A 14,129-nucleotide genomic window follows, 5' to 3' on the forward strand; every position below is an offset into this window, starting at 1 on the left:
GGGTTTGAACTGCTAGCCTTCTGGTTAGCAGTCAAGTGCCTTAGGCACTACGTTACCAGAGCTCCTATACAATTCCTTGGTTGCTGTTAACAGTAATAGCTGTAACGGCAGGGAAAAGGAATGTAGGAATAGATTGTAGCACTGAAACAAGCCCAGATATGGTCTGTTCAGAGCTATGACTGCTACCCTCAAGGCTTATCTGGAAAGGAAAAATTGTGTTGCAACAACAGGAAGCACCCCTATGACCACTGGTCACCAAGAAGGTAGTCCAGGAGGGGAATGGGCAAAATCAAGAAACTATTGAAACCAAGGGGTATCATGTAAAGGAGTTGCTTCAGTTTGTAGATCAGTATTGTCAGCTTCTCAAAGAACCATTACTACAATGGATTGTAAGAGCAACTAATTTTGGGGCAGTGTCGTTAGTTTTGAATCCTACAGAATGGAAGAATATGTTTGGGTTGATGAAAGACACACAACTCACTAAGGAACAGTCACAAATGATGATACAAGATCCACTTACACAGCAGGTTCACCCAGAGGGGATGGCCAACCTCATGGAGTAGATAAAATTTTCAGTGAGATTTGTTTACTCTAAGAAAGGAAACTACTCCTTCCCCTACTAAATACCCATGTAACACTCCAGAGGAAGCAGCTAATGTGGTGCTTATACAAGCCATGCTGGAATGGCTTTATGGTGATCAGGATGTTTAGCCAATGGATATGCCCCTTTCATAGGTCATGGAAGACATGGTAATCAAGGGATCCCCTTCTACATGAGCACCCCATGTAACCCTGCTACTGCTAAACAAAGCAACAATCTGAGAAGCCATGTCAGATCTGTTGACACAGCTTCCCCACGTGGGTCTTACAGATGCAAGAAACGTAAGAATGATTCATTGGAGAATGAGAAGAGGTAATAGGGAAAGAACTAACTCAACAGGTTGGAGATTTTTAGGTGGTTACTAAAAATGGATTAATATAGCAGAAATTGATGGAGTTGAGACAAAGTTACTAATACAGCACTACAGAAGGTTGAGTGGACCAACAGATACTCCTCCTGGTCCCCTAATCTTAAAAAGGCCCAAATAAGTCCTTTTGATTCACTCTAATTGGGAGGAATTTAATGATGGGAAGTCCCATCTGGGATCATTTGAAACAGACTTAGTTAGTTGATGAAGATAAGGACTGATGAGGGGGCCAGGGTTTTCTGGTCCAGCTCCCAGCAGTGGACCTGAGGCCATTTGCACGTATGTGGGTAAAATGGTCTGGGGGTAGGGAAGAGAGCTTCTAGGAGCTCCTGGGCACAGGAACCCAATATACGGTAATCCGAAAACCTCTCAATGAAATTATAAGGATCCTAAAGTTAGACTGGGGGAATATGGGAATGCAAGAGTTGATAGGACTAAGGTGAAAGTTTGCATGAGAATTAGAAGATTTAAACAAATACTTTGTGAAGTAGTGGTATTTCTCTTACCTGAATGTATTCTTGCTATGGCTACTATGTCTAATTTGGAAGCAGTCTCTCTACCTGATATTGTAATGCTGAAGATGTGTAAGTCTACTCTTAGGACAGTATTGATTGGGTATGCTAAATGGGAACCATTAGAATTGCCCAAACCTATTCAGGTTGTTAATTTGAAGCAGTATAGGATAGCTGGTGGACAAATAGGAGATTGCTACTTCAATTTAAAGATATGCTAAATATTGTGAGGATGGCACAAGGCTGGGGAGTGTTTTGTTCTGTTATGCATAAAGTCACTATGAGTTGGAGCTGACTCAATGGCACCTAACAACAACCATAAAGGTTGGAATATTGTTGCCAACAAATTCTCTGTATAACAGTCCTGTATGGCACATGACAAAGGAAGATGGCTCATGGAGGCTGACAGTAGACTATCAAGGCCTAAATAAAATTGTGTCATAGGTGGCTTCAGTTGTTCCAGACATGGTATCAAGATGCAGAAAACACAGCAGGCTAAGGAGACTGGTACTCAGTAATTGATCTTACAAATGCCTTTTTCTCATTCCCAGTGTCAGAAAAGTCAGCCACAGTTTGCTTTCACCTGGAAAGGATCTCATTATACTTTCAGTGTTTTGCCACGGGGTTATTATTATTATTTTTTTTTCTTCTTTATTGTGATTTCAGTGAAAGTTTGCAGAGCAAATTCACTTTCCATACAGCAGCTCACATACACTTTGTCTCATGACATTGACTATAATTTACCACAATGCAACAGCTCCCCTCCCACTTCCTCTCCATAGTTACCTCTTCCCTGTGTCCTTCCTTCTCTGCACTCTTGGTCCCTGAGCTGCCTTTCTGTGCATACACAGCCCTTCTATTCTCCCGTTCTTGTTACCTAGTGCCACTCTGACAAGAATATACCACACATGGGATGGCCTTAACAAACAGAAGTTTATTCTCTTACAGTTCAGAGGCTTTAAGTCCAAGTTCAAAGTGCTAGGCTCTAGGGGCTGGGTGAAAGCCCCTTGACCTTGGGCTTCAGCTTTGCCTCTTGCTCCCAGCCCACTGAAGTTAGAGGAATCTCTTCACTCAGGCAACTACTTACTGCTGAGGCTGACAAGCTCAAGGTTAACAAATACAATGGCACAGTCCCGATATTACCAAACCACACAGCAGGCCATTAATTTAAGTCCGTTGTAAGTCCCAACATTGGCAGAGCATGGCATGCTGAACAATGACATGGCCACATGAAGGGTCCAAGCGTACCATAAGCAAAAGACCATTCCCAAAGCTGCTTCTTATATATGGGAAGCAGACCACATATCCAAAGCAGCTACTCAGCTGCTTGTGGTAGATCCCACCATGGATATGATTACCAGTCTCATCATGGGGAATAACTACCACCAGGTAGCCAGTCACTCAACCAGGGCCAGCCAAGCTGACACACAAACATAACCATCACATCTCCCGTGATTGTTCTCTCCAAGGAGTGTATCTACCTAGTGTAAATGTTCACCTCATATACCTGTTTATGTTTGGCTAGAAGCCACAGGAGTGGGTTCAGTTCCAGATCTGAAGGGCAGCTAGGGGCCATAGTCTCATTGGTTCCATCAGGCTCTATTAGACCAGCAAAACTAGTCCCCCCCCCCTTTTTTTTTTTCCAAATGAGTTTGAGTTTTGTTTCCACATTGTTCTCCCACTCTATCCAGGATCTCCTACATAGATCCTCCTCTGAGTGGTTGACAGTGGTAGCTGGGTGGCACCATCTAGTTCTTCTGGTCTCATAATCTTATAGGTTGAGGATTGCATGGTGTACCAGTTCCTTGGACTAATTCTTTCCATGAATCTTTAGTTTTCTTCATTCTTCTTTGCTCTGGATGAGGAGAGACCCATTGTTGCATCTAGATGCCTGCTTGCAAGCTTTTAAGATCCCAGTTGCTACTTGCCAAAGTAGGATAATGTTTTTGTGTAGTGTGTTTTGCCAATTGAGCTTGATGTCTCCTGCAACTATGGTCCCAAGCTCACAAGTCCAACTACTCACTTCCTCTGGGTAACTGGCTGTGGCCAAGAAGTCACTGCAACCTTGTTCCTTGTCAGCTCTACTATATACCTGGGAATTCTTACAGAACATATAAATACACTTGTAGAAACATTGTCTGCCAACCCCATACAAGGTCTTGGGCACACTCCCCCCTACATAGACATACCTAATAGTTCAGCCTATCCACCCATCTATCCACCTGTATATTCATGTTTGCCTTCACTGACAATGCAGTACTGTAGCCACAGGGTTATTTTAATTCACTGGGTTACTATCATTGGCTAGAAGAGACTTGAACTTGGTGTAGATTGCAAGAACTCTGGTAATTTTGAGGGCACATTAGAGTAGGCCATGTAGTTGCCTATCAGAAGAATCCCCTCCTGGACAGGGAGGCAATTGGAATCAGTAGGGAATATGTTGATACACTCCCTTGAGTTGGCCAATTGGAGCAATGAAATGAATGGACATGAGAGTGGACATGGGGGACAGCAATGCAGAGATGGCCTGAATTTACACACATCTCTCTTGCACCCTCTGAGGCACAAAATTCTAATAAGGACTGCTCTGTCTGTCAGCAAGAAAGACAGAGGTTGCATATAGCTATGGGGTAGATTCCCCAGGAGGAAGCCCTGCATGTATCTGGCAAGTTGATTATATTGGGCCAATGATGCCAGTGTCACCAGATGGCTACAAATGGGTCCTCACAGGAATACTTATTCTGGACTGGGTGCTGCATGTCCTGTGACATATGCAAATGGTAAAAACACCCTTAAAAGGATTGGAACAAAAGGTGCTGTACAAATTTGGGCGACCAAGTTATATTTCCTCTCACAAAGGAACACACTGTACAGCCCACAGAATGCAGCAACGGTCAGGAAACACCATATTAAATGGCCATACTGTGTTATCGCCCTCAGAGTAATGGTTTGATAGAGAATTGGAATGGGCAATTGAAATTTTTTTATGTAAAATGAGGTCAGATAAAGGCATAAAGGGCTGGCTTACACACCATTATAAGTGTGTTCTCATATTCAATATAAGGGTGGCAAAGGAAAGCACCACTGGACAGATTCCCATGTTTTTCTGGGGAATCTGGGTGAGAGGGGTAGGGAAGATACTGGCACCACTGTGCAATTCTTTTCCACATCACCTGAAATTGCTGTTTTCCTGCCAGAAGCTGCGGTTCCAGGACCAGTAATGTAGCCGCAGATGCCAGAAGCAGGGGTGATCCCTAAGCAACAGACTGAACCTATGCCAGAATTCCAATGGGCCTATTGAGATGGATTGTACCTTCCCCAATCTGGCAAAATTGGAGTTGACAGCGAATACTGATGTATTGCCTGTGGTCAGTTTACTAGTGTTTTACCTGTGTAACCCCACCCAAAATGAATGGGAGTGGACTGAGGGGGAAGCACATGCTAGACTTGTCTTTCTTTCTACCAGTAATCTGGACTTTTCATGAAAGCTGAACCTGATGTTCATTTCCAAGGTGGAAATGTTTGGGTAGAAAAAAAAGGCAAATGTAAGGAAGGAGAAATAATGCTGAAGGTAAATGAATGCATAAATGGGTTATGCAGTAGGAGGAATCTAACATTGTGCTGCTACCCAAAGGGAGACTCAGAATAAGGGAATAATCCCCTCAGTTAAATTTTGTCAGAGACCAGAAATGGTGAAGATGAGACAAACTTTTGGAGTGCTAGAGAAGATCAGATGGACACCTACAGTAGACCAGAATGGATGGTACCTGAGTAACTTCATCGTTAGGACCCTTTGCCCTACTGAAGGACTAGTTGTTAATGACTGTTTGGAACTGGTGAAATGATTGGGAGGGTGTTCTGGTTACCTAGTACTGCTCTGACAAGAATATACCACAAATGGGGTGACTTGAACAAACAGGAGTTTATTCTTACAATTTGGAGGCTTTAAGTCCAAGTTCAAAGTACCGGTCTCTAGGGGCTGGGTGAAAGCTCCTCAACCTTGGGTTTCTGCTCTGCCTCCTGCTCCTGACCTACTGGAACTAGAGGCTTTTCTTCACTCAGACAGCTATTAGCTACTGAGACTGACAAGCCCAAGGTTGACAAGCAAAAAGGCAAAAAGTTCTGATGTTACCAAACCACATGGCAGGCCATTAATTCAAGTCCTAAGGTCAGCAGAGCATGGCAGTTGCTGAACAGAGACATAGCTACATGCAGGGTTCAAGCATGCCATAAACTGGAGACCATTTCCAAAGCTGTTTCTTATATACTGTAAGCAGACCACATACCCAAAGCAGCTACTCAGCTGCGTCAATAGAGTCTACCATGGAGTTAATTACCAATCTCACCATGGGGAATAACTATATTCAGCTGCCCAGCCACTCAACCGGGCCCAGCCAAGTTGACACACAAACGTAACCACCACAGAGGGGCAGGTTAATCCTTCAAGTATGAAGGGGCCAATGACTAGAGAAGAGTGAATGGCTAATGTGGTACAGTGAATTACTTAAATATGGCCCTTGTAGCCATAGTCTTCCATTTTGTTATGTAGGCTAAGGAGCTCTGGTGGCATAGTGCCTAAGGCATTTGACTGCTAATGAGGTTAGTGGTTCAAACCCACCAGCTATTCCATGGAAGAAAGACTGGGCAATCTACTTCCATAAAGATTTATTGTTTCAGAAACCCAAAGAAGGTCACTGTGTGTTGAAATCGACTGAATGGCAGTGAGTTTGGTTTGGTTTATGGCTATGGTTATTGTCCCATTTTGGGGTGAGTTGTCTATTATGTTAATGAGTCAGGATTAGGGTGGGATGTATCTTGAATGTCGCCTTACTAGAGTGTGTGACTCAAGTCACCACCCTTAGTTTCCTTCAGGGTATATATATGAATGCTCTGGCAAAGTTCACTCTCTTGCTCTGGATCCTGCATCTGGTTTGCCATCGTCTCATCCCTGGTTCTTGGGGCGTGAGACAGCAACCAGTCATCTGACTGCTAATTTGGGTTTGTCAGCTGGCTTTCTAGAGAAGAAAAAGTAGTGAAATTATATGTGTGTGTGTGTGTGTGTGTAGTTGTTGTTATGTGCCATCGAGTTGGACCCAACTCGTAGAGACCCCTCCTTGGGTTTCCGAGGCGGTATCACTATGGAAGTAGATTGCCCAACTTTCCTTCCGATGAGTGGCTGTATATATATATATATATATATATATATATATATATATATATTCTTAGGCATTATGCCACCAGAGCTCCTTCGCCTACATCACAAAATGGAAAACTATGCCTACAAGGGCCACATATATATATATGGAGCACTCTGGTGGCATAGCGAATAAAGCATTTGGCTACTAACCAGAATGTTGGTGGATCAAACCCACCACCTGCTCTGTGGGAGGAAAATGAGCCAATTTACTTCCATAAAGATTTATAGCCTTGGAAACCCAATGGGCGTCTCTATGGGTTAGAATTGACTTAATGGCAGTGGGATATCTATATCTACATATATCTACATCTATAACTCTATCTATTTACCTATCTATCTATCTAGAGAGATTGAGATTTAGTTCAAAGAAGTGGCTCACACAATTGTGGAGGCTGGCAAGTCCCAAATTTGTGGGATCAGGCTAGAGGCTTTTTCTGACTCATGTTGTTGCAAGGGCTGATGAACCTACCATCAGCAAATCAGACAGCAGGCTGTTGGCTCATGGGGCTGCAAAAGCTTGCAAATTCCATAATTGACAGGTCAGATGTCAGGCTCAAGTCCTAAGAACTGGATTTCAGATGATGACAAACACAAACTGGATACAGGATCCAGAGCAAGGGAGAGCCTTGCCAGAGCATCTCTCTCTCTCTCTTTTATGCAATCACATCCCCAAGGAACATAGCCACATCCCCTAAGGAAACTCCCTTACATAGAAATAAGGGTGTGAAGGGAATTAATTGAGGAAAAGAATTACTGGAATAAGTGTCAGAGTTGAGTAAAGGTGTGTCTTTGTTAAGGGTGGGATTTAAGATATACCTCATAACAATCCTGCCTCATATAGAGGTTAGGATTTACAACACATAAAATACACCAGATCATAAAATGGAGAACAACTACATAATACTGGGAATCATGCCACAGCCAAGTTGACATGTAACATTAACCATCATACTTACTTACTATTGTGAGGAAGGCACTGGCGTAGGCTGATGACAGGTATACACAGGGTTGCTTTGACTCCATGAAACCTAACAACAACAAAATCCTTTGTGCTCCATTTCCCATGTGTTCCTTTTCCCCATCCTCCCCTCTCCTTAGCAACCACTGATCTTTCCACTGTCTCTTATACTTTTTCCTTTTCAGAATGTTATGAAGTTGGACTCAGGTGTGTAACCTTTTCAGACTGTCTTCTTTTATTTAACAATGTGCATTTAAGATTCCTCCATGTCTTTTCGTGTCCTGATAGCCCATTTCTTTTTAGCTCTGAACAATATTCCATTGTATGGATGTTTCACAGTTGTTTGTTTATTTATCAGCACTGACCACCCCCCTTTCTGCTTCCTAGCTCATTTCTTCTCCTAGGTTCCCGCTTTCTTGGGCCCAGAGGCTTTTGGGGCTTGTTGCCTCCCAGCAGGAAAGTATACTGTCTGATAAACATATTTGCACTGAGATGCTAGCAAATTTACACATTACTCTTCCCAAGGTTCCAAAAAAACCAGAACTCACTGCTGTGGAGTCAATTAGACTCATAGCGACCCCTCTTTGGGTTTATGAGGCGGTATCCATAGGGAAGTAGATTGCCCATTCTTCCTTTTGAGGAGTGGCTGTTGTGTTTGAACCACCAGCCTTCTGGTTAGCAGTCAAATGCCTTAGACACGACAGCACCAGAGCTCCCAAGGCTTCCAAGGTTATTGGCTTTTAAAGTGGGACATTGGAAGAGAGGCAATGTTTAACCTAAAGAAAGTGTGCTCTGATAATAGAATGTAGACATCAGCACAGAAGAGATATTCTGTTTATGTTGGAGAGTTTTTAGCACCTCTCCATTTATATCACATAAACTAATACTCATTCCATCAAACAAGGCCTGTCCTTGTGTTTTGGGTTTTTGCTTTTAATTGTGATTTGGGTGAAATTGTTATAGGACCAAACGCGGGTCCCTGCCCGGTGCGCAGTCAGGCCAAAACAGTTTACACACCGAGATTAAGAGGAGAGAAAATTATTTATTGCAAAGTGGCAATGCAAGGAGTAGGGGTAGTTCAGTGGCCAGATCTGACTCCCCGAGATGCTATTGAAATACAGTTTTTGTAGGTTTCAGGAGAGGGGGTTATGCATATTCACAAAAGGTTGAGGAATTTGGGATGTGAATATGAAATGTGTGACAATTGGCCTGGATGAGTCACACCAGCTTCCTGTCATCAGCTGATAGGGGCTTGGGTAGAGGGGAGAGGGTCAGTTCCCCACCCTATTGCACATATCTGTGGGCCAGAGTTAATTTACAAGTTGTTTTCTAAGATACTATCACTTGCAGGAAAGAATGTTTTCCATTCAGTTCTTTAAGGAACTGAATACTCATCTGCCTGGGGTGGAGAAATAGTGGGGGTGATTTAGTTTACTTGTCTATTCCTCTGGTAGCATAGTGGCTAAGACACTTGCCTGCTAACCAGACAGCTGGCGGTTCAAACCCACCAGCCACTCCTTGGAAGGAAGGTTGGGCAATCCTACTTCCGTAGTGATACTGCCTCGGACACCCAAGGAAGGGTCTCTATGAGTCAAGGAGGGGTCGCTATGAGTCAGGTTTGACTCGACAGCACATAACAACAACAACAACATTTCCATCCAGGTACCAGGGTGGGGGAAATTGTTTTTATTTTACCCGGTTTCAAAAGTTTGCAGAGCAAATGTTTTTCTATTCAACAATTCATACACATTTTGTTTTGTGACACTCATTGCAATCCCCACAATGCAATAGCACTCTTCCCACCTCCTCCCGGAGTTTACCATGGAGTTTACCATTCGTCCTTTCCTAGCCCTTTGTCCTTGTTTCTTATCCCTACCTGCCTTCTGAGCTTTATCCCTGGGCAAATGCTGCCCTTTTCATCTTGAATGATTAATTGTTCTAATGAGTGCATAACTTCCCGGTATTATTGTTCACCTTATAAGCCTGTCTATTGTGTCTCTATCAGACCAGTAAGCATGGCTTTTTTTAATTTTAGTTTTGTTTCACATTTTTCTTCCACTTTATCTGGCGCCTCCTATTGTGATCCCTTTCAGAGAAGTCAGCAGTGGTAGCTGGGCAATATCTAGTTCTTCTTGTCTGGGTCTTGGAGGCTGGAGTTTCTGTGGTCCATCAGTCCTAGGGACCAATTTTTTCCTTGCATCTTTGATTTTCTTCACTCTTCTTTGCTCCAGACAGGGAGAGAACAATAGCTGCACCTTAGATGGCTGCTCACAAGATTTAAAGACCTCTGTGGCTGGTTATTCACCAAAGTAGGATGGAGAACCCTTCTTTGTGGACCATGTTATGCCTATTGACCTTAGTGTCCCTGAGACTATGGTCCTGAGTCCCAAGGCCCAGCAACTCATTCCCTCAAGGTATTTGGTTATGGCTAAGAAGTTTTCATAATTTTCCCCCCTGTATGCCCTACTATATTTGTGGATATATTTGCAGCACATATAAGTACATGTGTAGAAATATCCTCAAATTTATACATATTCATGGGTAGTCTCATTTGCCTTCCTGCCCCTTTCAGCTTGCATGTCTCTCTATGTATCCACTCATAGATTATTGTTATTACAAGATTGTGTATGTATCAGTATTTGCCTTTTATTCTTGTGCTCTTCCTAGTGTCTTTCTTTGCTTTGATCATTTTGTGCTCACCTCCCCCTGTTGTACATTGCCTTTCCCTTCACCCAAGTAAGTATGTGTCTACCCTTTAGTTAATATTTACTCTCTCTTCCCCTCCCACCTCTAGTAAACTTCAAAGAATGTTTCTTTCTGTGTGCCAACATTTTCTTAACTTTTTATAGTAGTAGTTGCATACAATATTTGTCTTTTTGTGGTTGACTCATTTCACTCAACTTAATGTCTTCTAGGTTCACCCATGTTATGAGATGTTCCACAGATTCATCATTATTCTTTAACATTACATAGTATTCCATTCTATGTATGTACCATAGTTTATCCATTCATCCTTTGATGTGTACCTGGGTTGTTTCCATCTTTTTCTATTGTGAATAGTGCTGTAATGAATGTGGGTCCCAAAGAAGCAAGGAGGCTGCATCTTCCAACCTCCTCTAACCCCACAAGAGGAAGACAGAATCACCATCAGTAGCCCAAGGCCTATTCTTGCGAGGCCAGACATGCTGCTTCCCTCCAGCCCTTTCACAAACTGTTCCTCCCCCAGCACCCACCACCTCTCTGCTGGGTTCAATAATTCACTGCAGTGGCCACTCAGAACTACAGATTATGGGGTTTATTAGGGAAGCACCAAACTAAAATTCAAGTTCAGAAATGTACTCAGTCTTATGCAGTAGCCAGCAGTCTCAGTGGTACATCATTCTCTTGTGAGGCTGAGGCCGAAGTCCTAATAGCCTCCAGGGAAATCTTTAACCAGAAACCTTTTAGTGTCAGGGATTCTAACAAGTCTTTCAATGTTGAGGATTCTAAACACTCCTCAGGGCCTTTATCTACTCTCCGGACTCAGCAGGTATCAGAGATTTCCTCCGGACTCAGTGCGTATCAGAGATTTGCTTGGCTCCTGAAGTCTTCCACATATCAGGGCTCTGCATCCCCCCCTAGATAATAATTCCCTAAGTAGACTTTGGAGCCGGGGATTCCAACATGTCCCCCAAAACCTCTTAGCAACAACCAATCATCTGTACCCCTTTGCCCTGGTGCTACTCCACCCCATATTTTTCTATAAAAATGTGACAGTAACGGAGCATGAGGTCTTTTGCTAAGGCCACTACCTTGGCAAAAGCAGGAACCCTAGCTTGAGCTAGCAAATAAACTTTCCTTTTGTATTTGCATTGTCATGTGTTGGCAAATTCCTCGCGCCGAACAACTCCTTCATAACCTGGGCACAACACTCTCAGTAGTGCATGTCTCTCATGACTCTCTCTCAGCAGTGCATGTCTCTTGTGTCTCTCTTTCTCAGCAGCATGTGTTTTTCATGTCTCTCAGGAGCACATTTCTCTCAGCAGCAGTCTTTGTCAGCCAGCAGTCAGAGAGACTCCTACTTCTAGGAGGGCTCCTTTTGAGCCTGGCAGAGTGGTCAAACTAACCTATCCCAACATCAGAATTCTATATACCAGAGAGAGAGCGAACTTCCCAGAAAATTACTTCATGCTGCTCCCAACAGAAATACCCCAGGTGGATAACTTTAACAATCAGGAGCTACTCAGTTGCTTATGGTGTTGTGCCCAGGCTGTAAAGGAGAATTTCGGAAGAGAAGAAGACACCAACCCACGCCAATGCAAATGCAATAGGACAGTTTATTAGCTAACTTAAGTCAGGGTCTTTGCCCTTGCCAGGTCAGTAGCTTAAGCAAAAGACCCCGTACCCCGTTTCCTTCTTCAATTTATAGAACAATATGAGGAGGGGCAGCACCGGGGCGAGGGGGTACAGGTGATTGGTTGTTGCTAAGGGATTCAGGGCAGTGATCTAAGATGTTGGGGGGCGTAAAGAAACTCCCCCCAGCTCCAAAGTTCACTTAGGAAAGTATTATCTAGGGAGGATGCGGCTCAGATATGGGGAAGACTTTTAGGAGCCTCGCAAATCTCGCGCTGAATCCGGATGGCTTTTGTGATGCGTGCTGAGTTTGGAGGAAGTTCCTTGATACCTGCTGAGACTGGAGGGCAGATAAAAGCCCTAAGGAGTGTTTAGAATTACAAAAGTTCTGTTAGCACTACTGACACTAAAAGGTTTCTGGTTAAAGATTTTCCTGGAGGCTGCTAGAATTCTGGCTTCAGATTGACTCACATTGGCAAATTCCACCACAGAGTTTACAAAGATTTATTGGCTAGAAAAGCCTGTGTGATTTACTACACTGCAATTTACTACACTTTAATGGGTGTGCATATGTTTCTTCACATCATGGCTCTTATTTCTCTAGGACATATACTTAGAAGTGGGATTGCTGGATGAGATGTTATTTCTATCTCCAACTTTTTAAGGAAGTGCCATACCATTTTTCACAGTGGTGATACCATTTAACAGCCCCACCAGCAGTGTATGAGCGTTCCAGTCTCTTCACACCTTTGCCAGTATTTGTTATTTTTCTGATGTTTTGAACTTTGCTATTAATGCTGGGGTGAGATTATATCTTGTTGTTCTGATTTGCATCTCTCTAATGGCTAATGTTTGTGAGCATTTTGTCATCTGTTAGCTGCCTGAATGCCTTTTTATTTTTTTTTGTGAAGTGTCTGTTCATGTTCTCTGCCCATTTTAAAATTGGATTGTTTGCCTTTTATTGTTGAGGTCTTGAAGTTTTCTATAAATTTTAGAGATTAATCCCTTTTCCACTTTGTCTCTGCCATTTTTTTTCTCAGTCGGTAAGTTCTCTTTTTACTTTTTTGGTGAGGTCTTCTGATGCACATAAATGTTTAATTTTTAGGAGGTTCCAGTCATCTAGTTTATCTTTTGCTATTTGTACATCTTTAGTTATGTTTGATAGTGTATTTATGCCATGTACTAAGGATCCTAAATTTGCCCTTATTTTTTCTTTGATGATCTTTATAGTTTTAGGTTTTACATTTAGGTCTTTTGTGGTAGTTAAGTTTGTGTGTCAACTTGGCTAGGCCTGGTTGAGTGGCTAGGCAGCTGGATGTAGTTATTTCCCATGGTAAGATTGGTAACTAACTCCATAGTGGAATTATTGGAGCAGCTGAGTAGCTGCTTTAGGGATATGGTCTACTTCCTGTATATAAGAAGCAGCTTTGGGAATGGTCTCTGGCTATGGCATTCTTGAACCCTGCACATAGCAGAGTCATTATTCAGCAGCTTGCCATGCTCTGCCAATCTTGGGACTTTTAATGGACTTGAATTAGTGGCCTGCCATGTGGTTTGGTAACATTAGGACTGTGCCTTATTACTTGTCAACCTTGAGCTTGTCAGCCTCAGCAGCCAGCAGCTGAGTGAAGAAAAGCCTCCAGCTTCAGTGGGCTGGGAGTAGGAGGCAGAGCTGAACCCCAAGCTTGAGGGGCTTTCACCCAGCCCTTAGAGCCTGGGACTTTGAACTCAGATTTAAAGCCTACAAATTGTAAGAATAAACTCCTGTTTGTTAAGGCCATCCCATTTGTGGTATATTCTTGTCAGAGTGGCACTAGGTAACCAGAACAGTCTTTGATTTATTTTGAATTAGTTTTTGTATATTGTGAGAGATATGTATCTGCTTCACTTTTTTTGCAAATGGATGTCTAGTTTTGCCATACTATTTGTTAAAGAGACTCTCTCTTCCTCCTTTTAATGGTTTCCAGCACTTTGTCAAAAATAAGCTGTCTGTAAGTGGATGGGTGTACTTCTGGGTTCTCAATTCTGTTCCATTGGTCTATGTGTCTGTCATTGTACCAATAGCAGGCTGTTTTGACTACTGTGGCTGTATAGTAGGTTTTGAGATCAGAGAGTGTGAAGCCTCCTATCTTGTTCTTCTTTAGTAGTGCTTTGCGTATCCA

Source organism: Orycteropus afer, unplaced genomic scaffold, assembly GCF_000298275.1.
Source record: "Orycteropus afer afer isolate SDZICR_OR568_19922 unplaced genomic scaffold, OryAfe1.0 scaffold00456, whole genome shotgun sequence".
Classification (NCBI taxonomy): Eukaryota; Metazoa; Chordata; class Mammalia; order Tubulidentata; family Orycteropodidae; genus Orycteropus; species Orycteropus afer.